Source organism: Cryptomeria japonica, chromosome 5, assembly GCF_030272615.1.
Source record: "Cryptomeria japonica chromosome 5, Sugi_1.0, whole genome shotgun sequence".
Lineage (NCBI taxonomy): Eukaryota > Viridiplantae > Streptophyta > Pinopsida > Cupressales > Cupressaceae > Cryptomeria > Cryptomeria japonica.
In genome coordinates, this window is record NC_081409.1 from 286,422,049 (window position 1) to 286,449,860 (window position 27,812).

Here is a 27,812-nt window from a genome sequence, read left to right on the forward strand (position 1 = left end):
GCTCTTAGGACCCCATATGACCCCTAACGACACCATATGACCCCTCAAGACACCATATGACCCTTTTTAACATCCTAGTACTCGACATGACCCCTTATGACACCATATGATTCCTTTGGAATATATGATATCCTAATGGGTCATATTGTGTCCTAAGGGATCATATAGTGTTCTAGCACATGTGTGGTCCCTTAGGACCCCATATGACCCCTAATGACACCATATGACCCCTTAGGACAATATGATGTCCTAATGGGTCATATGGTGTTCTAAGGTGTCATATGGTGTTCTAATACATGTGTCGACCCTTAGGACCCCATATGATCCCAAACGACACCATATGGTCCCTCAGGACACCATATGACCCCTTTTAACATCCTAGTACATGACATGACCCCTTAGGACACCATATGACCCCTTAGGACAATATAATGTCCTAATAGGTCATATAGTGTCTTAAGATGTCATATGGTATTCTAGCACATTTGTGGGCCCGAAAGAACCTATATGACCCCTAACAACATCATATGACCCCCTAGGACACCATATGACCCCTTAGGACACCATATGACCCCTTAGGAGAATATGATGTCCTAATGGGTCATATGGTGTCCTGAGGTGTTATAACACATGTGTGGGCCCTTAGGACCCCATATGATCCCTAACAACACCACATGACCCTTAGGACACCATATGACACCTTAGGACACCATATGATGTCCATATGGTTTCTTAAGGGGTCATATGGTGTTCTAACACAAGTGTGTCCCCTTAAGAGTCCATATGACCCATAACGACACCATGTGCCCCTTCAGGACACCATATGACCCCTTATGACACCATATGAGCCATTAGGACAATATGATGTCCTAAGGTGTCATATGGTATCATAAGGGGACATATTGTGTCCTAAGGGGTCATATGGTGTTCTAACACATGTGTGGGCCATGAGGACAACATATGACCCCTTAGGACCATATGATGTCCATATGGTGTTCTAACACACACATGGCCCCAAGACCCCTTATGACCCCTAATGACACCATGTGACCCCTCATGACACCATATTACCCCTTAGGACAATATGATGTCCTAATGGGTCATATGGTGTTTTAAGGGGTCATATGGTGTCCTAAGGGGTCATATAGTGTTCTAACACATGCCTTGACCCTTAGGACCCCATATGATCCCTAACAACACCATATGACCCCTTAGGAGAACATATGACCCCTTAGGACAATATGATGTCCTAATGAGTCATATGGTGTCCTAAGGGGTCATATAGTGTTCTAACACATGTATATCCCCTTAGGATACCATATGTACTTAGAGAGGAAGGGAGGGGGAAGAGAGGGAGAGATAATGGGAGAGGGGGAGAGGGAGGGGGAGGCCAGAGGGAGAGAATGGGAGAGAGATACACCTAAGAGAGAAGGAAAGAGAGATAGAGAGATATAGGTTGAGATATATGTGTGGGTGTGTGTGTGTGTGTGTGTGTAAGAGAGAGAGAGAGAGAGAGAGAGAGAGAGAGAGAGAGAGAGAGAGAGAGAGAGAGAGAGAGAGAGAGAGAGAGAGATAGACCTATGTGAAAAAGAAAAAGGGAGGGGAAGGGAGAGAATGAGAGAGAGGAGAGTGAGATAGAGAGATAGATGAAAGAATGGGATAGAGACACGTTAGAGAGGTGAAGAGAGAGAGATAGGGAGTGGGGGAGATATAGAGAGACTTGAGAAGTGGATGGAGGGATTATAAGAGAGAGAGACTTAAAAGATGGAGGGAGGGAAGGTGAGAGAGATACTTAAGAGGTGGAGGAAGGGATGGTGAGAGAGAGAGAGAGAGATAAAGAGAGAGTGAGAGATAGAGAGAGCCCGAGTGAGAGGGAGGAAGGGATGGAAGGAGAGTACAAGATACTAGAGAGAGAGAGATGAAGAGAGGGAGAGAGGAAGAGAGTGAGAGAGTGAGATAGTGAGTGATAATGAGAAAGGGAGAGAAGGAGGAGAGGAGAGATGGAGAGAAATGGAGAGAGAGACACCTAAAAGAGGAGGAAAGTGAGATACAAAGATAGATATTGAGAGGGAGAGACTTAAGAGATAAAGAATGGGAGAGAGAGAGAGAGAGAGAGAGAGAGAGAGAGAGAGAGAGAGAGATGGGGAGGTAAATAATAGGATATAGACACCTAAGAGAGGGGGGGAGAGAGGTCTGAGTGAGGGATATATAGAGAGACTTGAGAGGTGGTTGGAGGGATTGTGAGAGAGAGACCTAAGAGGTGGAGGGAGGGTAGGTGAGAGAGATACCTAAGAGGTGGAGGGAGGGATGGTGAGAAAGCAAGAGAGAAAGAGAGACTGAGAGACCCTAAGAGAGAGGGAGGAAGGGATGGAAGGATATTACAAGAGACTAGAGAGAGAGAGAGAGGTTAAGGGAGGGAGAGAGTGAGAAAGAGATATAATGAGAAAGGCGGAGAGGGAGGGGAGGAGAGAGGGAGAGAGGGAGAGAATGGGAGAGAGATACAACTATGATAGGAGGAGAGTTAGATAGATAGATAGAGGCTGAGAAGGAGAGATTTAAGAGATAAAAAATAGGAGAGGAAGAGAGATGGAGAAAGATATGGGGGAGAGAGAGAGGGGGGGTAAAGAGAGTTAGAGTGAAAGAGATAAAGATACTTAAGTGAAAAATAGAAAGGGAGGGGGGAGAAAGGGTTAATGGGAGAGAGATACACTTTAGAGAGGAGGAGAGTTAGATAGAGAGATAGAGGGAGAGAGGGAGAGAGACTTAAGAGATAAATAATGGGAGAGAAATAGAGGGAAAGAGAGTTAGAGAGAGAGATAGAGAGAGAGAGAGGGAACAAAACAAAGAGAGGGGAAAAGAGTTAGAGGGAAAGAGAGAGAAAATTGGAGAGAGAGACACCTGAGAGAGGATGGAGCTATAGATAGATAAAGGTTTAGAGTGAGAGACTTGATAGAGAGAAGTAGAGAGACTTGAGAAAAAAAGAAAGGGAGTGAGAGGGAGAGAGAAAGAAAGAGAGATAGAGGGAAATAAAGACTTGAGAGAGGAATAGAAAGGGAGGGGGATAGAGAGGAAGATAAAGGGAGGGAGAGGGAGAGGGAGAGGGAGAGGATGGGAAAGAGACACCTAAGAGAGGGGGAGAGAGTGAGAGATAGAGATACTTGAGAGAGGGAGAGAAAGAGGGAAATAGAGGGATAGACGAAAGAGAGAGAGGGTGAGGGATATGGGAAAGAGAGGGAGATATACCTCAAAGAGGGAAGGAAGTAGAGAGGGAGAGACCTAAGAGAGAGAGAGAGAGAGGTAGGGGTTAAGGAAGAGAGAGGGAGAATGCAATAAAGAGACCAGAGAGATAATGCTAATACGAGCATGTTCATTATTGAAATTTGACTAAGTTTGAAATTTATATGAATACTCAAAAAATAGAATCTACATTATAACTCCTAGAGATCTAGAACTTCTCTCAAAAATCCTAACAATATATACATAAAACATAACTTAAATTATAAGTTCTTAAATGTTATATTTTATGTATATATTCCAAGAGAGAGAACACTTTTTGCTTTCTAAGATGAAAAATTTCTATGAAATCCATTATATGGCGCATGCCAAACGGATTTTTTTTTTTTCATTAGGTGCATTCACTATCTTCAAGGAGGAAATGGTTTGGGAAGTAATATCATGAGCCTTAGCACGACATCTTTAGAAGTGTTCTCTCACCACAATAATTCCTTTTAGTTTTAGTCATGACTTGTGACAGTTTGGGATCAATAGACATAGGCTTATTTTCTTCCCTTATGGGGGGGAGTGGAAGAAACCCCAATAGGTTGAGAGAGACTTGATGCCAAGTGCTTTCGTTTGTAGGATGTAGAAGGTGGGACTGATACATATATAGGAGGAACAGAAGGAGTAGGAATACTATGAGTTGTATTATGAGGAGAACAAATAACTATGTTGGGAAAATGGTGTTGTACACCTTGCATAATAATGTTTTATTGTTTTATTATTTTATTATTGTGTGAGGTGGACATGAAATTATTGTTGAACACAGAATACCACTAAGAGGGGGGTGAATCAGTGGTTTCTAAGTCTTTTCTTTTACCGATCAAATTTCAAACAATCAACTATTTACTTAACCATGAAACAGTCATACCGGTAATGCAAGAGAGAAAAACAAAGAGATATTTCACAAACAAGAGATTCACAACACCATATTTATGAGGAAAAACCAATATGGGAAAAACCTTGGTGAGAAGAGTTGTTGGAGACTACTGCTCCAATCCAGCCTTATAGGTAAAACACCAACTTACAAAGATTTTGGGTACCAACCCAAGGAGAATCAACCCCTGCACCTTTTAGGGCACCAACCCAAGGAGCACCAACCCCTGCACCAAGCTTCAACTTGGTGATGTATATTGAAATACTATTCTAATACAATTAAGGCTTCTTGTTGCAAACGAATTCTACAACTCCTGAATAAAATAATTCTTTGTTATCTTTCTCTCCCTTCCACACACAGTCTCTCAACACACTGTATCACACTAGGATGTTACCTACTCTTCCACAGCTTTCCGGTTAGGTTCAACTGCCTAACTATGATACTGCTGGTAGAATCCTCTCACAGGTTTTCTCGCTATCTCACCCGACAACTTGTTCAGATCACTTTCTAGAGTTTTCTCCTTGCTCCCACTCTCTTCATCAATCCACAATCTTCACAGCATCAACCACTTTCCTATTTGGAGCTCTCATTACATCTTCTCTATTTTCCCGCTAGAATGCAATTCAAAAAAACCTGAGCGATTAGGGTTTTCTCTTTTCAACACAATATTCATGAGATCCAATCCCACATTTCTTGGATCAATCACCTGTCCTCAAAGATTGCACCTGCACACTGTTTTCATCATCCAATGCATGTTTTTTCTCAGAGTGGTAATCACATATCAGATCTTTTGTCATGAAGTTAGACGACACATAAAGTGTTCCAAAAGTTTCCTTTATGTATCAGATTTCCTTTGCCTTGATTCAGGCGCCAACTACTCCCTGATCTTCCTTTGTCATTTCTTCTTCCTTGAGCCACAATCAGTTAGATGCAATCCTTTGATTTGTGGTTTCCTTCATTAATGATGATTACTTGTTTCACCAACCCTATCAATGAAGCTTCACCAGCCACAACACACTTGCTAACTCAGCTCCACATGGCATCACCCCGATCAAGAAATGGCCTACCAACATGCAGTCAGTTCAGCAAACACATATCAGTAAGACCCTTGGCTTGTAGAGTGTTCTCCTTTTGTTAACCGATAGAGAATCTGGTACCGGTTGCACATCTTCACCTTCGGTGGTGTGAGACAACTTTTAACATTCTACCTCTTCATCATAAACAAGCAACCATCCTTCAGACTAGTTTGTACTTTTATCCTTTATGCTCAATCTCCATCGGTTGACATCAATGACAACTTAGTGCCAAAATGCCAAAAATCTCCCCCTTTGGCATTGATGTCAACTTATCATAGTCCAGTCCATACCAGTACATTTCTCCCCCTTTGACACAATGACAAAGGGTACTTGCGCACTCCCCCTTTGACCCATACCAAACTCCCCCTGAGTCACATAAAATCTTCTTAGGTAGATGACATAACTCCCAGCTTGTGTCAGAGGTATTCAAACATTCTTACCCATAATGGTTTGGTGAAAATGTCTGCTACTTGTTCACCAATAGGAACATAGTCCATCCTTACCTCCTCCCCTTCAACCTTCTCTTGGAGAAAGTGATATTTGATAGCAATATGTTTTGTTCTAGAGTGCATGACTAGATTCTTTTCTATGTTAATCGCACTCAAATTGTCACATCGAATGAGAATAGGTTCAGTGATGTCCACCTATATATCTTTGAGAGTCTTCTTCATCCAAAGCACCTGAGAGCAGCATGTAGCAGCATCAATGTATTCAGCTTCAATAGTAGATAAGGAGACTTAGTCCTGCTTCTTGCTATGCCAAGAGACCAACCAGTCACCTAGAAAGAATGCACCATCGCTTGTGCTCTTTCTATCATCAATGCATCCTGCCAAATCGACATCAGTGTATGCTTTCAAGATAAAATCTCCCTATTTAGGATACCACAAACCATAGCCAAGCCTTCCTTGTAGGTACCTAAAAATTTTGCTAACAACATTCATGTCTAACTGCTTTGGTGTAGCCTAGAATCTAGCTACCGTGCATACTGCCTGAACTATATTCGGTCTTGAAGCAGTCAGATACAATAGACTTCCTATCATGGATTTGTACAAAGTTTGATCCACTACTGATGATTCATCATTCTTACTATATTTGCTGCCGGTCACCATGGGAGTACTTACTGGTTTGCAATCTTCCAGTTGGAATTTCTTCAACATCTCCTTTGCATACTTGACTTGTGAGATAAAGATTCCTTTATCTTTCTGTAGTATCTACAAGACAAGGAAGTAAGTCAATTCACCAAGAATTGACATCTCAAATTGCGACTGCATCTGATCAGCAAACTCTTTGTAGAGAGTATCCTTGTTACTGCCAAAGATGATGTCATCTACATACACAACCACAATAATAATGTGATTCTCATCTTTCCTTATGTACAAATTACTATCAGCACTTCCCTTTTTGATTCCTTTCTCCTTCAGATACTGTTTTAATCTTGAGTACCATGCTCTAGGAGCTTTCATTAAACCATACAGAGCCTTCTTTAACCAACACACAAATATCTCATCATCATGCAGCAAAAAACTTTCCGGTTGCTCCATGTATACTTCTTCTAAATTTCTATTTAGAAAAGCAGATTTTACATCCATTTGGTATACTTTATAGCCCTTGTAGGTAGAGTAAGCTAGAAACATCCTAATTGCTTCTAATCTAGCCACTAGTGCAAATGTTTCTTCAAAATCAATCCCTTCTACTTGAGAGTATCCTTTGCACACTAGTCTAGATTTATGCCTTACAATCTTACCTTCTTCATTCATTATGTTCCGGTAGACCCACTTTGTGCCAATGATATTCTTATATTCCGGTCTAGGGACTAACTCCCAAGTCTTGATCTTCTCAATCTGGTGTAGTTCTTCTTCCATGACATCTATCCATTCTTGTCTCTTGCTAGCCTCAATGAAATTTTTGGGTTCAACTTCAGTCATGAGACATAGGTTGACTTGTTCATCATTTTGGGCAAGTCTTCTTCTATTCTGCACACCATCATTCTTATTTCCTAGAATTTTCTCTTCCGAGTGATTCAACTGTACATACCAGTTGGGAACCTTCTGGGATGCTGCCTCTAGTTTAGTTTATGTTTGAACTTCATAATATTCATCATCAGAGTCATTAAACCGATTAACCTGTGGTTGAGATCCTCTGTGCATATCTTCATCAACTCTTACATGCACACTTTCAAAAACTCTTCTTAGTCTTTTATTGTAGAATTTGTAGGCTTTGTTGTTGGATGAGTAACCAAGGAAGATCTGTTCATCATTTCTAGAGTCAAAACTTCCTGAACCATCCATATCTTTCTTAATGAAGCACTTGCTTCCAAATACTTTGAAATATTTGACTGATGGCTTTGGGTCATACCATAGCTCACAAAGTGTCATCTTGTTGTTTGTTCTTAATTGAACCTGATTCAGAGTGTATGCATCAGTATGCACAACTTCTTTCCAATAAGTATCTGACAAACTGGCCTCGTTCAACATGGTTCTGGCCATCTCCTTGATTGTCTTGTTCTTCCTTTCTACCACACCATTTTGTTGTGGTGTTCTAGGAGAAGAGTATTGCCTTCTAATTCCATGTTTTCCACAATATTCTTCAAATTCATTTGATGTTAACTCTCCACCCCTGTCTGATCTTAGGCATTTTAATTTGTACCCACTTTCCTTTTCCACCATCTTCCGAAAGATTTTGAATCTTTCAAATGCTTGTGATTTATCTTGTAGAAAGGTGACCCATGTCATCCTTGAGTAGTCATCAATGAAGATCATGAAGTATCTTTCACCGGCAAGTGCTCTTGTTCTAGTTGGATCACACAAATCAGTATGCACAATTTCAAGTGGCTTTGAGGTGTTGTGCTCCTTTGTCCTAAAACTCACTTTTGTTTGCTTACCTTTTACACATTCATCATAAAATGTGTTTATCGGTTTGATGATGAGTGGAATATTCCTCACACACCCCTTTTTTCTTACTGCAACTAAGTTATCAAAATTTATGTGGCCTAATATTTTATGCCACAACCAACTTTCATCTACTTGTCCTAACATACATTGGGACTCATAGCATTCCTTCAGATGATAAACATTTCCATTAGTTCTCTTTCCTTTTGCCATAACTTTACCGGTAGTGCCTTTCTTTATCTGGCAACTAGTTGAGTCAAAGGTGAATTTGTAACCTTTATCACACATCTGACTTAGACTCAGTAGATTATGTTTGAGGCCTTCCACATAATATACATCATGTGCCTCCATTTTTCCATCAATGCCTAGTGTTCCTTTTCCCTTTATTTTGATGGAGGAATTGTCTCCAAACCTTACCGATCCACCATTACAATCTTCAAGTTTAATGAATTTCCTTTTGTTACCTGTCATATGGTTTGAGCAACCACTATCTACCACCCACAAATTTTTCCTTTCAGCATGCAAGGTCATCTACACTATGAGACTCGATTTTGCCTTTTCCTTTTCTTTCTCAACCCAAACTAGTTCGATTTCCTTCTTCTTGTCAGCTACCATATTCAGCTCAGGTTCAGTTACTAGTTCATGATCTGAATTTTTTTTCATTTTCTTGTTCTTCTTTTTTTGCATAACTTTGTTATGTGTCCAAATTCTTGACAGTTATAGCATTTTATATTTTCATTAAAGGGAACATACTTAAAATTATTGTAGGGTACCGGTTTGTTTTTCCTACAATCAAAGCTCTTATGTCCATATTCATTGCACTGATAGCAGACAACATTCATATCCCAGAGTGCATTAAATGGATTTCTACTTTCATAATTCATAGAAGGCTTATTGTTTAATCTACAGTCAGCTATTTTGTGCCCAAATTTAGTACATCAGTAACAATAGCCATGAAAGTATGATACATAATGGTTGGGTTATCTTGATCCTGAATGGAACTGCCTCATTGGGTGTCTTCCATTCATGCTGTTGAATCCTTCTCGGTCAATTCTGGCATTCCTCCTTGGTTTTGCATATTTATGCATGAAATGTGCCTTCGGTTCATTTCTGCATACCGGTTTGGATGTTGATTTCCAATAGCATTTGCATATGTCTTTTTGTCGGTATCCTTGCCTATAGTGAATGTCTTCTTTTCTTCAACTTCAACTAAAGAGGTGAACATTATCTCTTTGTCAGATTTACCTTTGTGGGTTTAACCTTGGCCAACTTCAAAGCCTAAACGTCAGGTGTCTTTGGATTGCTTTTGTCTGCTCAACATCTTATCCAAAGCCTCATTTCTACCTTCATACTTACTTCTCATCTTTATTTCTTCCTTGCTTTCTTCAAGCTCCTTTCTAAGATTCATTATTTTTGCTTCCAGCTCTTGATGCTCCTTTTATTTCTTTATCAAATCAAGGTTTGTAGCTTCACTGATCCTCTTAGTTTCTTCCAGCTGTAGTTTTAAGTCAAATATGACCTGACCAAACTCTTCCAGAGACTGATTCAAGAGACCTTGTTCATCTACTGCAACAAGCTTAACCCTCTTGATTTCTCTTTTTGTTTTACTCAATTCTTCAAGTGCACTGATAAGTTCACTTTCCAAATCCACTTCAGCCTCAGTATCCTCTTCTTCCTCATCTTCATCAGCATGCCTTTCGAGTGCCATGAAAAGATTTACTTTTCTATCATTCTCATGGTCATCATCTTCGGATGGATCTTCATCATCTGTTGTTTCATCCTCAATGGTATATAGGTTGTTTTGGTTTTGGTAGCCTCTTCTTCCCTGCCAGTAGTCATTCCTATCTCTGTCTTTGCCAGCAGATATTTTGAACTCTCTTGACTCATCTCCATCGGCTTCTTTGTAAGGACAACTTGCAGCAAAGTGTCCAACCTTCCCACAGTTGAAGCATTTAAGTGGTAGCTTTCCCTTGTACTGGTTGAATACTCTTTTGAGCTTCCTAAAAAAGTTTGCTACTTTAGCATCAGATTCTTCACTAGATTCTTTATGGGTAATAACTTCTTTGCCCTTTTTGGTGATGTTGAATGCTACTTCTTTCCTTGTGGAAGTCTCACTAGTTGTTCTCATCTCATAGGCTATCAGGGAGCCAAATAGTTCATCCATTGTAAAAGTATTCAGATCCTTGGCTTCTTCTATGGCTGCACCTTAGTATCATATTTCGGAGTGAGAGATCTAAGTATCTTTTTGACATGAATCTCATCTATGATATCTTCTCCAAGTCCTCTAATATTATTCATAGTTTCATCAAATATGTGAAGATAGTCTACAATCTTTTCATCATCTTTCATTTTGATTCTTTCTAGTTGGCTCCTTAGCATTTGCAGCTTGGCTTCCTTGACCTTTGCATCTCCCTCAAACAACCTTTGCAATTTGTCCCATGCCTCCTTTGTTGAAACACAGTGCATGACTTTGACAAATTTATTATCAAATAGTCCAATCAAGATGTTGCATTTGCATTATTCTCATACTCCCTTTTTGCATCCAGATTAGTGGGAGGAGTATTGGGAATGAGATACCCATTTCTGACCAACATTCACACATCAAAACCAAGAGATGAGATATAGGTCTCCATTCTTCTTCTCCAGAAGGCATAGTTGGATCCATCAAACATGGGAGCTTTTGAGGAAGCAGACTAACTTCTTGCCATTGTGCTCAAAGTCCAGAATCTACCCAAGGTTTAAAGATAATTGGGAACCTCGCTCTGATACCAATTGTTGAACACAATATACCACTAAGAGGGGGTGAATCAGTGGTTTCTAAGTATTTTCTTTTACTGATCAAATTTCAGATAATAAACTATTTACTTAACCACGAAACAGTCATACCAGTAATGCAAGAGAGAAAAACAAAGAGATCATTCACATACAAAAGATTCACAACACTAGATTTTTGAGGAAAACCCAATATGGGAAAATCCTCGATGAGAAGAGCTATCTGAGACTACTGCTCCAATCCAGCCTCATAGGTAAAACACCAACTTACAAATATTTTGGGTACCAACCCAAGGAGCATCAACCTTTGCACCTTTTAGGGCACCAACCCAAGGAGCACCAACCCCTGCACCAAGCTTCAACTTGGTGATGTATATTGAAATACTATTCTAATACAATTAAGGCTTCTTGTTGCAAATGGATTCTGTGACTCTTGAATAAAATAACTCTCTGTTATCTTTCTCTCCCTTTCACACACAATCTCTCAACACACTATATCACACTAGGATGCTTCCTGCTCTTCCACACCTTGCCGGTTAGGTTCAACTGCGTGACTATGATACTGCCAGTAGAATCCTCTCACCAATTTTCTCGCTATCTCACCCTACAACTTTTTCAGATCACTTTCTAGAGTTTTCTCCTTTCTCCCTCTCTCTTTGTCACTCCACATTCTTCACAACATCAACCACTTTCCTATCTAGAGCTCTCATTACTTCTTCTCTATTTTCCTGCCAGAATGCAATTGAAAAAAAACCTAAGCGATTAGGGTTTTCTCTTTCCGATACGATCTTCATGAGATCGAATCCCACCTTTCTTGGATCAATCATCTGTCCTTGAAGATTGCACCTGCACACTGTTTTCATCATCCAATGTATGTTTTTCTCGGAGTGGCAATCATGTATCAGATTTGCTATCATGAAGTTAGATGACACATAAAGTGTTCCAGAAGTTTCCTTTATGTATCAGATTTCCTTTGCCTTGATTCAGGCGCCAACTTCTCCTTCAGCTTCCGCTGTCATTTCTTCTTCCTCGAGCTGCAATCACTTAGTTGCATGTTGGCATTTTGATGATGTTTTGATTGTCATTGATGGACACACACTTTCTTAATGTATGAGTTATGCTCAACCGGTAATTGTTCCAACCGGTATTGTGTATTATTGAATGAACAGTCTTTAGACTATAGGTATTTTGCAAAAGATGGTTTACCAGTCACAGATTAACTAAAGATCCCAAGCACTATGAAGACCCCAAATGGTTCAAGGATCTCAACTGATATGAAGAACCCAAGCAGTAGGTAACTTTTTGATCAGAACACTATGATCTTCTAGTCTTCATTCTTGACAACTGGTAATCGGTATATTGTATTAACTGATATATATCTGTGATGAGTTACAAACTGGTATTACTGTAATGTGTGATGAGTTATCATCCATTGACACTTTGGCGGTGTGTTTGTACCGTGTTACCAAATGTGTCTAGATGCACTAAACTTAGGAACTTGTAGTCTAATTCTATTGGACTGACATGAAATTAGATTCCTTTATAAGGACATCATGTCTAGGGTTTGCATGTATGAGATATAGAATAGAAAAGGTTATGTGTGATCATTGAAGAGAAGATTAGGTCTGTGTGAAGAGATAGAGTGTGGAGATATTGAAGACTGAAGTAATGCTGAAATGCATTAACAATGAGTTGTCAAGGATCTAATTAAGCATGTTGTGCTATTATCTAGATCATTCACTTGCCGATTACTAATATCTTCGAAAAGTTTGAAACCCTTAACCGGGTAGGCCCAACAAAAACCTTTGTAAATCCTCTAAGAAGGTGGTTCACAACTATGGATCTGAAATCCTTTAACAAGGTAGTCTTTAACAGGACTTATCTCCTAACAAAGATCTATATTCCTAATAGGATCTATTCTGGTGAAGAACATTGTATGACCTTAACTAGTTTGACCTTACTCGACCTAGTTACTATTTTGCCGATAGTTACTTGTGAGTTTCTGCTCATCGTGGTTTTTCCCATTTGGGTTTCCACGTCAAATATCTTGTGTTATGGTGATTGTGCTTTTGTGGGTAAATGCTTTGTTTGCAATTTGGTTTGCACTTACCTTAACCGGTTTATTAGTGAATCTGTTGCACTGGTTATCTACTAAACTGTTTAAAATATTGATTATAGTATTTTTTGGTATACTAATTCACCCCCCCCTCTTAGTATTCATCAATTGGTATCAGAGCCAACCTTTTTATAAGTCTAACCACTTGGAAGGAGATATGGGGGAATACAGTGTGAGGAAACTTACTCATCATGTCACTCAGACTAAGAGAGCCTATGATGAACTCAAAGTCAAGTATAAAGCCTCTTTGGCCAAGAGAAGAGAGCATAATGAGAAACTGATGGAACTCACTGAAAATAGCTCTTCTGATGAAGCTAACATGGATGCCCTAGCTGAAGAAGGTGAAAAATTGAATGAATCTAAAGGCAATCTAAGAAGGGAGTTGGAAGGACTGACTATCCGAACGAGTCAGGAGCTTGAGAATAGAAGGAAAGCTGAAGATCTAGTAAAACACAAAGATCATGAGATCTCCAAGCTTAAGCAAGAAATCATTACCCTTACCGCTCATCTCCAAGAGAGTAAAGTGGAAAGAGAAGTAATACAAGGTGAACTAAACATGGTTATTTCTAAGAATCCAACCTTGATAAAACCCAATGCTGCTATTTCCAAGGAACTTACTCAGTCAAAGAAAATACTTGCCAAATTCAATCAAAGTATTTCTAAGCTAGAGCAAAAGCTAGAATCAGAAAAGCCAGTAAAAAATACCACTGGACTTGGTTTCTCTAGGTATGAGGAAGGTGAGACCTCTGGAACAAAAGCTGGAGCATCAAAGAAGCAACTGACATCCAAGGATAAAGGTAAGCAAAAATTTAAACCTGTTTGCTTTAATTGTCTCAAAGAAGGACATACTACCAATGTGTGTAGTAGCAAGGCCTACAACAATTTTCTTTATTTTCAAAACAATATGCCTAGATCCAATAGATTCAATAGAAACTATTATGCATGCAACAAGTTTGGGAATAGAACATTTGAATGCAAGTCAGTTTTGCACAACACTAGGAGATATCCTCCAAGGACTCAAGGAGTTATTTCGGAACTTCCTCTGAACCAGAATCCTAACCGGTACAATACCTATGACCATCGATCAGTCGATTATCAAGCAGCAACTAGTTGGAAAGAAACTTGTTTGATCTATCATGGTAGTGGTCACACTACTGCAACATGCAAAAGGAAGAATGGACGTATGAATAACAAACCATGGAGAACACCTGAAATGATATGCTATCATTGCAACAAATCGGGACACACTGTCAGAACTTGTAGACTAAGAAAGAATCCATCGAGTGATATACCGATCACTACAGAAGGGAAGATTGATGTTGAAACCGTTGAGGTGGAAATGAATAAAACTTGGAAAAAGAAATCAGAAGAAGAGTCACAGGATGAACCTGTTTCTATACCTAGTGTGGAAGTCTCTGAACTAGCAAACTGAGCTTCAGAAAAGCTTAGGGGGAACATATCGGTGAAATATTTCAAACCCCTGGTTTATATCAGTAAAGACCTTTATCGGTGTATGTTACCTATCAATCGACAGAAGATTTGAAGTGGTAAAAGGAAAAATTAGGGTTTGTGCCCTAGCGGTGATGCATTTATTATGGTAGGTAAGAGTTTGTTTAAAAGGGATTTTTGTCGTCATTCTCACTTATCTATTTTCAAAAGAATAATTTTCAAGAGAACAGCAATCAGAGCAATTTGTCTAGCATTTCAAGAAATCATGTGCAAAATCTTGCAATCATCTTTGAGCAATCAATGAGGAACACTAAGCGGTGAACTAGCAACCGAAGTGGTGTACTGTACATGATATTGGAAAACCTAAATTTCAGATTGTTAAGGTATTTTCTGAAAATTATTTCTTATCATTTGGTTATGGCTTCTACATTGCATTCTAGTTCTAGTGCAGCTGAAGATACACCCGAGTTTCTTCAAAAGAAAATAAGATACAATGCCCTATCTCAAATTCCTATCGAAGTTATTATCGAGGAAGATATTTCAGGGCATATAGACTGAAAGTTGGAAGACCTAGGATCCCTAGTAATTCACTCCCAGCTAAGTCTATTATGTGGAGATGAAAAGAGGACCAAACCAGAGTATAGCATCCTCCAGAAGATGAACCTACATAATGTAGTATAATTTTTGGAATAATTTACTGAAGAACATATTCGCATTATCCTCAACAGAGTTAATGGTGACAAGATGTATCTCGAGTGGACCCATGACATCACACTGGAAGTGATTCATGTCATCACCAGATTCTGCAATATTGGAGAAGTACCAGCTCTATGGAAGGTCACCAAAAACTAAAATGACAGAGCTCACCGGCTTTGTGAGTGACCAACGGGCAATGGTCGTCAACACCATTTTTGATGATCTGGTAAAATATGCTTGCATGGTGATTGGTTACAAGATATTTTATGCCAGCAGAATGAATTTTGTCCCTACTACTACAGTGAATGCTGCTTACAGGATGATCAAGGAAGATACTAAATTTGACCTATGTACCTGCTTATAGAAGCAATTGTTGGCAAATCTGAAATCCATAAAATAGGATAAATCACTGAGGTTCAATTTTTGCCAACTTTTGGTTGGTCTATTCTTCTATTTTCAAGGTTATTTCCCTAGAGTAGGTGATGTTCAATGGTCTACTGACCTACTAGTTTCTAGATAGATTAAGGAGAGTCTACAAGAAGTGGTAACTGCATATCCTAAGGTTCTAGGTAAGTATTTTGATGAATTCAAATGAAAGATGAGCCAAAGAATGAGGATATCTGGTGATATTGTGAAGAAGTATGAAGATGACATCTGCTTCATAATAAGGATAGATGACTGCATAATGAAAGTTGTGGAACCAAGAAAGGAGGTAGTTGGCCCTATGGGGTATGAAGTGGTGAATGACTTCTTGATTGGGTATGCCTCTACCCTACTTGCCTCACTACTAGATGCAAAGAAGAAAAGAATTGGTACCTACTTGGAGAGGGTCACACCGATTGAGGAACCGAAGAAGAAAAAGGGTAGAGTAGTGCCATTGGTATCCGCACTGGTTACATCTACCAGTCCAAAAGTGACCAAGTGATTACCAGCCAAAAAGAAACCTGAGATTATTCCGGCAAAAGTATTTGAGAGGAAGCAGAAATCCAGGAATCACTCATCGGAGGCAAAAGACACTAAATCATAAATTCAAATAAAGAAGACAAGGAAATCAAGAAAAAAGCTGAAGTCTACTGGTAATATACCAGCAACTTCTACACCGGTAAATATAGATATTTCTTCTTATAAACCAATGACACATTGTCAGAGGACAATAAAGAATATTAGAAGAAAATTGCTTGATGACTTGAAGGAACATTTTGATGACTTCAATGATAGTGAGAAAGAGAAGGTAGAATAGGAGGTCATTAAATATTTATGTATTAATGATTGGTCGCCTTCTGAGATTAAATCTGTTACTCCAAATTATTTGTATAATTCTTTGGATAATAAATGGCACATTGCCATTGAAAGAGAACAAGAGATTAGAGAGAAATTTTTTGCACAATACTTTCCTGATGCTTCAAATTCTGAGTTATTTGAAATTATGGATAAGAACAAAGGCATCTTCTTTATGAGAAGGAGGCGACTTGGGTTACTAGAAGGTAAAACCTCTGAAGTAGAAACAGATACACACATACATGTTAAAGCCATTGTCGAAATACACTGAGTATCTGAAGCCACTAAGAAGGCTGATCAAGAACCTAACCTATCCTCAGGCAAACTGGATGAGGTATTTGACAGTCAAGTGAAAGAGTGATAGAACATATTGACCCTATTGATGTTGATGCATTAGATAATGAGGATGTCACTCCTGACAAAGAAAAAGCTAAGAAAGAGAAATAGGACAAAGAGAAAGTAGAGAAAGAACAAGAGGAAAAAGAAAAGAAAGAAGAAGATAAGAGAAAAGAAGAAGAGAAGAAGAGAGAAGAAGATAAGAGAAAAGAAGAAGAGAAGAAGAAGAGAAGAAGAAAGAAGAAGACAAGAGGAAGGAAGAAGAAAGGAAGAAGGAGGAAGAGAAGAAAAAGTAGGAAGAGGATAATAAGAAGGAGGAAATGGAAAAGAAACAAGAAGAGGAGAAAAAGAAAGAGTCAAAGAAGAAGAAAGAAGAAGAAAAGAAAAGAGTGGAAGAGGAGAAGGAAGCAACGAAGAGAAAACAAGCAGAGATCAAGACCAAAGAAGGAGGGTAGACTCCTAAGGCAACCGGTGATCAAACCAAGCAGACTGATTCCACTAGTCCTATTGATCTAACTCTTGCATGTCTGACTCAATCAACAAATGAGTCTAAGCTACTTTGAGGCATCAAACTTGCACAGGAGAGACTAGAAGAATTGCGAAAGAAGAAACAAAAGGATTTCATACAATTGTAGTTCACACCCTGACCAGTCTAATTCCTGGTACTAACCTCCCCAGTACCGACTCCTCTCTATCCAAGCTCAAACTTCTGTGTACCGTAGTAGAGGACCAGGTACAATGCTTGGAAGATGTTGCTCAAGAAACTACAAGAAAGAACCATGAAAAGGCACTCAATATTGCTTTAGTCAAGCAAATGAATGAACTTAGGACACAACTACTAAAGCAATAGAATGATATCAGTGTTGCTATGGGTGAGGGTAAATTACTTTTGAATAAAAACTGCCAACCCCATCTATTTTGTGAAGATGTGCTCAAACAAAAAGTTCAACTCCAATCGGAGTTACAAGAATATATCAGCAACTTTAAGATGCCCTATGATTTATTCACTACCTATGGACAAATTATTCATCATTTTTAGCATTAGACTGCCAAGATGGACTTAGAGATCAACAACTAGATTCAAGATTTGCAAGAGCTTCAAGTTCTCCTATTACCTAAACTACAAGTTCTTTAGAGATGTTTTCTCAACTTGGAATCCATCACGGTAACTCAAGAGATGAGCACCATCAATGCAATGGAAGAACTGGCATTCCAGATGAAGACTGAAAGTGAGGTTTCTACCTCATTACTTGAGTCATGGACATTGGACATGAATTTTTTTTTGGAGAACTTTAAATCTATTTTTGAGAAATTTCATTCCTTATTGTCATGAACATCTAATCTATGTTATTTTATAAAAATGATAGTTTGCATAACTTTGTCATTATTGGAAAAGGGGGAGTAGTGTACATACATTAAAATTTTGGTGAATTTGTATGCACTTACTTGTAATTTCTACAAAAGGGGTAGTGTATATTCTTAGGGGGAGTAATTTTGATTATAGCATCTTTTGTGTTATTGTTGTAAAACACTTAGATGTCAAAATTTTCCTAAGTGTTGCCATCAATGCAAAAGGGGGAGATTGTTGGCATTTTGATGATGTTTTGATTGTCATTGATGGACACACACTTTCTTGATGTATGTGTCGACTCTAAATTTTGCTTTTGAAACAAACAACCTTAATGGAAATTCAGTGCTAGGGAGACCGATTTGTGCAGGTTAAACTGAATGACCTCCGGATTGAGAATCCGGCTCTTCCTTGGGTTTTGAGAAAAGGGAAAGAAAACAAACACTCTTAAAGTAGTAACACTAAACTACTAAGGTGATATGCCAGATCATTAAAAGACAATGAACATACAAAAATCAAGAAACATATGACTTCTATAAGCCCATTCAACAATCTACAAGTCCAGATCAAGAACATAATCAAAAGTTACAATAAAATTTATCTACAACATAAGGAAATATTCATCACGCATTTACCAGATAACAAGTGCGAGACAATTCAATCGGCAAAATATTAGATGGATATATTCCCAAAGTTATTTGGAAGTTTAATGCAACAACACAGAAAATACCATCAAAAGCATACTAAAAGAGGCATCATAAAGGCCACAAGAACAATTTGAATAACCTTCCTCAAGTAGAATCACAATAGTTTTAAAGGCTAGAAACAAAAACTCCTACTTAGCAAACTTAATTGTCCTTCCTTTTCAAAGTTCTGAACCCCTTCATAGAAGAGAAAAAATAACATTTAAAGAGCACTCAGCTCATGAAAACAACTCCCCCAAAATGCCAAAATGGCATAACCCCTTTGAACAGAAAAAACATGCCGTGTCGCTATGAAGGTCACACCTAGCAAAATGGCCCCTGAAATTCTATTTTTTGCCCACAACAATCCACATACTACCGCAAACTGAAAAGATTTTGCCAACCCCGAATGGGCTGCTGAAAAAGACACAAATGTGAGCAACCGCTCGCATACTATGCTAACGGTTGGGTCTGTCGAAAACAATCAGCATGCATTGCTATTTGTCACCATTGCGCTACTTTAAAAACTAGATGCCAAAAATGAACCGAGGGAGCAATGCCATGATGCTAGTGTCTTACGTGCCCTGCACTGCAAGATAAAAGGCAAAAACAAACAGGCCCACCAAAAACTTAGACCGAGGAAAAAGAAAGTGAACATCTCCTGGCGACTAAAAGGGGAAATTCTACCTGCGGAATAGGAGAACCCAAAATTACTGGTTCATAGATGAGAACTCAGGCCACAACGAGAGAGAACAGATCGAAAGCTTGTTGCAAAGGCAACCATTTGTCCTTAGAGAGCATAGCTTGCATCTCTAAATCTTGAAAATATTGATCCAGGCAAATTACTTCATCAATGGGCAGAGGTATAGGCTCATCTTGGACCTGTTCTAGGAGAGCAAAGAGTTGGGCTAGAGGATGTAAAAGACACTCCACCTCATTCACCAAAATGGGATTACCCAGCCACGACAAGAAATCTCTATCTTGTTGCAAATTTTTGACCTGCTGCAATACTTGTTCAATCCCTAGCACATAATCATTTGTAGGGAAAGGAGAAGGTAAGCCCAAAGAAATGAACCTCTCTAAATGTCGTCTGATGTCTGGAACTAAAAATTGCAAAGGTGCCAGGGTAGCTAAAACTTGCATGATTGTCTTGTGCTAGTTTATAAAAACATTAGTCTTTTTGATCAATTACTGGCAGTCCGCAATCCATTTCTCCCTAAGTTCCTCATCTTGAGCAAAATATAGCAACTGAATAAGATTTTGGGCTACTAGGAACTTAGAACCAATGACAAGCATAGAACTGTTGATAAGGGCACCAACCTTAGCACAGAGGAATTGTGCATCACTAAGAAATATTAACACCAGCTATAGGGATGAGCAGTACTATTTTACCTTTTTCCAATGAGAAACATACATCTCTATTAGCATGATAGAGAAATTTGGAGCAATCTACTGTGGAGGTGGAAGGCTTAGCAATTGAGATATTTCATTATCTTTCACAGTTATCTCCTACTGGAGTTGATTGCGTTTGCTTTGTTCAATGGCCACTTGATTCTTTAGGGCCAAGATCTTTGCCTCCCCAATCCTAACGACCTACTGCAACTACAATGTACGATCCTTCTCCTATCGTAGAAGAGTCTCCAATTCCAAAATGCGCTCACCGGATTGTTTAAGGCTAGCCTCTCTTTCTTTCAGCTCTACCTCAAAATTCATCTTTTCCTCTGACCGTGATACCTGGGCTTCACTCAGTTGATGGGCATAATCCTCATTGAAATATTTCTTCATGCAACTGCATCTGGACCTGGGTGACGTCCCTAGAAGCAGCCTTTAACTATTGTATTTCTATGTCCTTCTCTTGTAATTCCTTTAGAGCCACATTTTTTGTTGCTTCTTGACCTTTTAGCTGAGAACTTACGTTGTTAAGAGCTGACTATAACTTCCCTTTCTCTGAATTAGCCCAAGTTAGCAGACCTTGTAGACGATTGATCTCTGAGCTCTGAGCCTTATCTTCCCTCCTTTATTGGGTAAGGGAGTCACAGAGACTAACATTCTCTGCTTGGAGCTTTTCCAAATGATGACTTTTCTTAATAAAGTCTATGGATACTGCTTTGAAAATCTTCTACATCATTCCAACCTTGTCAAACATCATGGCGCTTTGGAGACTAACACCGATGGCCTGTAGTGCGTAGTCATCAAGTCTCATCTAAGATTCTGACTTGTCGATCTTGGGGACTTGATTTGCAAAGTAGAGGCAATCCCTTTGCTCACTGAAATGTGTTTGTAAACAAGGGTGGGTGCGACGAGCACCTTCCTTCTCCTTTCGCTTGCTGGTCTTGCTCAAACTGGCAGTTATATCATAAACAACCTATTGCTTGAACTCATCTAGATGATTGATGGCTTGACCTGCAAAAGCTGCACTGGGAGGGACTGCAAAAGGGAAATGCAAAAAACGGGTAGCGAAAGCAGGTTGCATGAGATGGGTTATAGCCAATGGGGAAACTAACGGGACAAAAGGGGAACCCACTAACAAGAAAGGGCTAGAAGATGCTGCACCCATAGCCTGGGGAGATGACTCTTCAAAACCTAGCCTATGCAACACAGGGACTGCTTCTGATGTAGACAATTGAAAAGCTGTGAATATGGAAACCGCTTCTGGGAACGGGAGAGAAGCCTATATGAGTACATGTTGGGGATTAACCGGTATACCCGTTAGGCTAAAGTGAGAGTGGTAAGGACTAAGGTTTGCATCATAGTCATGGGGACAGTCGAAAGAACATCTGGAGCCTAAGAAGAAGGGAAAAGAGGGCATACCTGAGCAGTAGAAGGATGTGGCCACGGAAGATCTAAAGATGTTGTTGTCAATGTATTAGGTGGGATCCCTCTTGGCACGCCGAGATATGGCTTCTTCTTTGGAGGGCCCTCAAAGGACTACTTCTCAGACTGCCTCTTACTAGCCTATGAACGAGGCCTGTGAGTTCCGCTATCTAAAGGAGGAAGAGTTTGTGGCTTTGGCTCCCGCCCTTCGATATTTATAATCCCAAACTCCTGCTGGGGGGCTACCTTGGGAGACAAGTCTCCACGTGAGGAATTGTCACCTGTCTGATTGTCAAATTTATTTACCTTACCCCATTCTTGTTCAAAATGCTCATCCAAGGATGCATTCCCGAGTCTGGCTCTAAGCTGATTACCTCTTGACAATAAACCCAAAAATCTTCCCTTTTCCTTCTAGACTAGGACAAAGTCTTCATGTTTTCCAACAATGCTTGAGGAATAGGCTTCGCAGGGGTAAACCTTTGTACTAGAGAATAAAACTTTAACCATGGAGGGCTTTCCAGAACAAGAAAATCATCAAGGCCCACATATTTTCTTGGGTCATCAACCTAAGGATTTGTGCCCTCAGTCCATAAGTTCTGAGGTTCATGCCTCACAACATTTTTCCTTTTGCTTAAGTAGCCATCGGGGTCGTAACTCCAAGTGTCATCAATTACTACAAAACCCAGCTACACCATTTTTTACATCAGGGTTTCCTTAGCTACTTTTCTTCTTACTAGAGTAATTGGGCCAATGGCCTTGTTATCTTCAGTGATGGAGGTATCATGATTTCCAGCGCCAATCGCTTGCTCAATTCTTGCCAACTGCCTTGCCATTTCTAGAGTCAGGGTTTGGTCAGTTATGTAAGTGGGTAACTGGAAAGGTTCCTTAGAGAACCCATGCACACAGATGAAAGAAAAATTAGGGCCCATGAACTAGTCACAAGGAGGGTGTCCATTATGCATCCAGTTCATCTGAATTTGGGAGAAATGAGCTAAAGGTTCGTCAGGAATCACTCCAAAGTCTTTGAGAATGGGAGCCATGAACAGATCTGAAAATAGGTAGGAATCATAAGAGGCCAACAATAGAGGTGTCCAGCAAGACACCAACATTACATTTCCCGACTCACCATAAGTGGCCAAGCGCATGAACTGTGCGAAGAAAGCTTCATTTTGATGCAAAAGCAGGTGTACCAATACTGAAGAGAATTTGAAGCACCGCAACTGCTAGAACTCAGATAACTGCTTAACGATGGCCTTAGCGATAGTCACAGAGAATTCAAAGTGGAAAGGCTCTCTTTACTTCCTACATTTGAAAAGAAAACCCATCATGGAAGCTGTAATATCCCAGTCATTGCCATGACCACACAACCATGCCAAGGTATCCTTGAGGTCATCTTGCTTTAGGTCATTGTAGGACAAAGGGAACTTTGGAAGTCCATCCGACAAGCTCCAATTGAGGGTACTTTGATAGAAAGACAAAGCGTCTCTCCTGGTACTCCAGAACTCCTCCATGGATTTTTTTGAGAAGACCTTTGTATTTTCAAAGATTGGGAAGCATAGCATTTTCGTAATAGCTTCTGGAGATATGATCAATTTTAGGTGAGAGCTGTTAATGGAGCACGAAGTGAGATCAAAAGCCTCTGCACAAGTGGCCACGAGCTCAGGGCAGTATGGAACTAAGAGAACCAAAGATTGAGGAGCAACACTTTTCCAAAAATGCACTGCTATGGAATGAGGATCATTTCTGTGATGCAACATCCTCGAGCAAGCATCCTCTCTAAGTTTTTTGGGCTACCTTCGGACCTCAAGCTCGTAGATATTTTCTAAGGAATCCAAAACAACAGACGAATTCCACGTCATCATTTTATCCTTGGCCTTCATCTTTGGATAATCCTTCTTTAGAGGGATAGCATGTGAGGAATAAGATAGCTCTTCAAAAAGATTAACCCAGAAACCTCTGTGAACAGCACTTGCGGACGTAGCCTGAGAATCCATATAGGCAGACAACCTTCCTTTTCCTTCTGCTGGAAAACTAAAGATGGGAGATGGAACCCTGCTCATCTTCCTCTTGCTTCACTCTTCAAAGATAGAAAAACAAACCAGTGCTAGAGAGAACTTTTGAGCTTTAAATGCATAACATGCCTTGATTTTTGCAAAAGCCAAGTGCTTAAAAGCAAGGATCTGCTTACATGCGTGCCAACTCAAATTACTGTTGTGATCAACCTCTGTGAATGAAGGCTATCGTCATTCCCGCTTTCCTAGAAAACACTTTGGTTACCTTGACACTTCTCAGGAAATGTTTCTCAAGCAAATCTTTCTTTAATCGAGGGGATCAGTTAGAAATAATGGTCGTGCAGGTCGAAACAGGCTGGTGGAGTTTAACATTTAAAGCACGATATGCCTGAATGTACACATGGCTCCTTGTTTCTATCCATTTCTCTCCTCGAGGTAACTGATAGGACATCGGTATCTTGAAAATAATCCCATTCACATGACGTGAATTATTGTAGACATGATAGAGACATTGGAATTAGGAATGCATAAGCTCTGGTTGTCAGTCATCTATCTGCCAGGATTTTTTCTATAAATATGTCTTTTTAGACATTACCACAATACAAGCTCTAATGGCAGAGCTTTTGAGGAAATGAATAATCCTATTTGGCTTGTCAGCAAAAGGGCACAAGTCGCTTTCTTGGGAAACATATCAGGCCGGAGGCTGCAAGGGATGACGCGCAGGAAGAACCCTTAAATAATAGCCGCAATCAATTAGGTACTTGGAGAGGATTTCGTTGGTAACCCAGACTGATATTGGGTAAATATGGACATTTACTCGTGCTTCGTAGCCTCTCTATTGGATTGCGGTTATTTCGAGTCGCTAACGATGCAGTTGACTCAGGCTCTTTTTCTCGTAGACTACCTAGGTGGGCTCAATGATGTAGTCACATACCACGTACCCTTCTTAGGGCTCCCTGTGGCATCCGACTTGGAGCAGTTCATCACGTAGAATGAAGAAGTGGCGTGGCATCCACTTATCGGTGGTTTGAAGACCATGACGTCGTCTTTCCATCGGTACTGCACCGAGCTCGCTGTAGAATTCCTTCTGCGTGTTCATATGATAGTCCCAATTTCAAAAGGCATGGACTGGTACACTGAGTTCAGAGATTACATTTTCCTGAGAATCTTAACACTGGATCAGCAACCAGAACTAGTGGTCATCTTCATGCTCGAGGAGATTGAGAGCTCTTCTAATTCAGAATGGATAGGGGAAGAAGAAGAATCTGACACTGACGAAGGAGACACCAAAGAGAGCCACTGAAAGGAGTGCCAAAAAAATGACCTGCGCCTAAACTGCAAGTTGTAAACAAAAAGAGAGGCCTATGGCCCACATATTTTGTAACAAAAATATGAGAACTCCTAATATAAACGATTTTACTTTTCTCTTCTATCTTCCCTCTCTCTTTTGTTCACTTCTTTTTTTATGCTTGCTTGGCTGGAAATAATTAAAATAAATAAGAACTATATACATCATGAAAACAATATACATTATTTACTTGAAAAGGGAAGGGGACCCTTAATGAAAAGGTTTGAGGTGGAAACCATTAACCGGGATGGAGAGGGGATCTCCATTCATATCTTCTAACTCGAAAGCATTGAAACCTTTATGACCTATGATGCAGAAAGGACCCTCCCATAGGCAGTCAAACTTGGCGTGCTGACTAGGTTTCGCCATCCTCTTGTTGTACTTCAACACAAGGTCTCTGCGGGCGAAAAATCACATCAGAACTCTTTTTACTGTCGAACCACCTTTTTATGACTTCCTGCCTGTCTTGGAGAGATGTGAAAGTTGCCTCTCTCGCTTCCTCTAGCTCCATAATCTCTGCCAACCTTATGGCCATTGGACCATTTTCGGCGATATCCATGGATTTTAGCAATTGCAACATCGGGATTTCTAGTGACAAGGGAAAAAGTGCATCTTTCCTGCATACCATCTTGTACGAGGAGTTTTTTAGAATCTGTTTGGGCATTATACGGTCTGCCCATAATGCACTTCTTAGGTGGTGATGCCACTCCCTCTTATATTTAGAACCTATCCTTTTGATAAGTCAAATCAGGTTCTTATTAATAGATTCGGCAAGGCCATTCCTTTGAGGGTAGTAGTTAGAAGAGGTCTTGAGATAAATACCTCTGCTGAGAGCAAACTGTGTGATTCACAAGCCTGTGAATGCGTGCACATTATTTGATATAACGGTTTTTGGGGGACCGTACTGACAAGTCAGATCTTCTAGGAAAGCCAACACTTTGCTTTCAGATGAATTCCATAGAGGGATGACTTCAGACAATCTGGTGAAATAATCAGTGGTAGTCAGGATCCATTTATGTCCAGCTGAACTTGGAGGGTTGATCATCTGGACAAAATCGAGGCCCCATTGAGTGAAAGGCTCTTCCACTGACATAGGCTTGAGTGGCATGGCCACTTTCTTACCTCTTCCTATATAATATTGACACTCTTTGCATCCTCTTACCAAAATGTGTGCATCTTTGAACATGGATGGTCAAAAAAATCTAGCTTGGGTAATTTTGATAGCAGTCGTGGGCGTGGAGAAGTGGCCTCTTGAGGAGTCATAGTGAAACTCATGTAGGATTTTACCAGCCTGGCTCTGGTCCACACAGTGAAGCAGAACTCCGTCAAAATTATTTTTGAAAAGAGTTCCATCTATTAAGCAAAAACCGCTGATTTGGAGTCGATAGAACCTCCTCTTAGCCGAGGGGAGATGTTCGGGAAAAATCCCAGTCTTCATGAAAATTTTCCTTTTGTCAATCCAACTGTCACTGGGGACATCAGGCATAAACATAACCGTTTCCTCTATGGCGGCTCTATCACCACGAGGTTCACTGTCCTGCACTATATACTCGCATAGGCCTTTTCTATGGACCAACTTTGTAGGCTTAATATCGACATCATATTCTAGAATCTTAGTGATCCAATTCACTCTTTTTTCAGTGATGTCACCCTCCATGATGTACTCCCTTACTGCGAGATGAGCTACATACATCGTGGTCTTATTACAGGCAATGAAATGCCTAAATTTCTTTAGTCCTTTCAAGGCGGCTAAGGCTTATTTTTCACAAAGTTGTAGCGGAGTTCATAATCTTTAAGAGTTTTTCAATGGAAAGCTATGGGGTGCTCTCCTCCCTTTTGTGTGTCCTTTTGAGTTAACACCATGGTGATGCTATGCTGACTGGAATAGACATACATTATGAAATCCTTGGACATGTCTGGATTAGATAATACTAGGGCTGAACAGATGGCATGTTTTATTTGGTCAAAAGCCTTTTTAGCTTCAGCAGTCCATTTGAAATGCATATCTTTTTTAAGCATGAGAGTGATGGATCTTATTATTCCAGCAAAGTCAGAGATGAAGTGACTAACAAAATTGACCTTTCCCAGAAAGGATTAGACTCCTTTTTTGTTAACCGGAAGGGGGAGATCCTTAATAGCCTTGACCCGGTCTGGATTGATAGAGACACCTTCCTTTGAAATTATATGCCCAAGCAGTTTCCCCTAAGGTACCCCAAAGATACATTTCTTTGGGTTCAAGGAGATCTTGAATTCAAGAAATTTTTGTAGGACTAACTCGAGATGATCAAAATGATCCTCTCGATGTTTGGAAAACATAGTTAGGTCATCTAAATATATTAGGATAATCTTGTTAATTATCTCTTTGAAAGCTAAATCCATGGCCCTTTGAAAAGTGGCCCCAGCGTTTGACAAGCCGAAAGGCATCTTCTGGTATGCAAATGTTCCCCACTTGGTAGTGAAAGTCATCTTGTGCTGGTCCTCTGCTTTCACACTTACCTGGTTATATCCTAAGAAACCGTCAAGCATTGAGAATATTTCTGATCTAGCTACGGTGCTCAATAATTATTCCATTGAGGGCAAGGGATAATGATCCTTGAGTGATGCTTGATTCAGGTCTCAAAAATCCACACAGAGTTGGATATCTCCATTCTTCTTCCTAATAGGGACCAAATTGGACACCCATGTACTATGCTTTATGGGGTAAATAATCCTTGATTCGATCAGCTTCTTCAACTCCTGAGCCATGAGGGATTCGATCTTTGGGTTGACTAGTCTTTTCTTCTACCGGACAGGCTTAGCTCCATTTGCAAGTTCAATAGTGTGATGGATGATGTTAGGGTCGT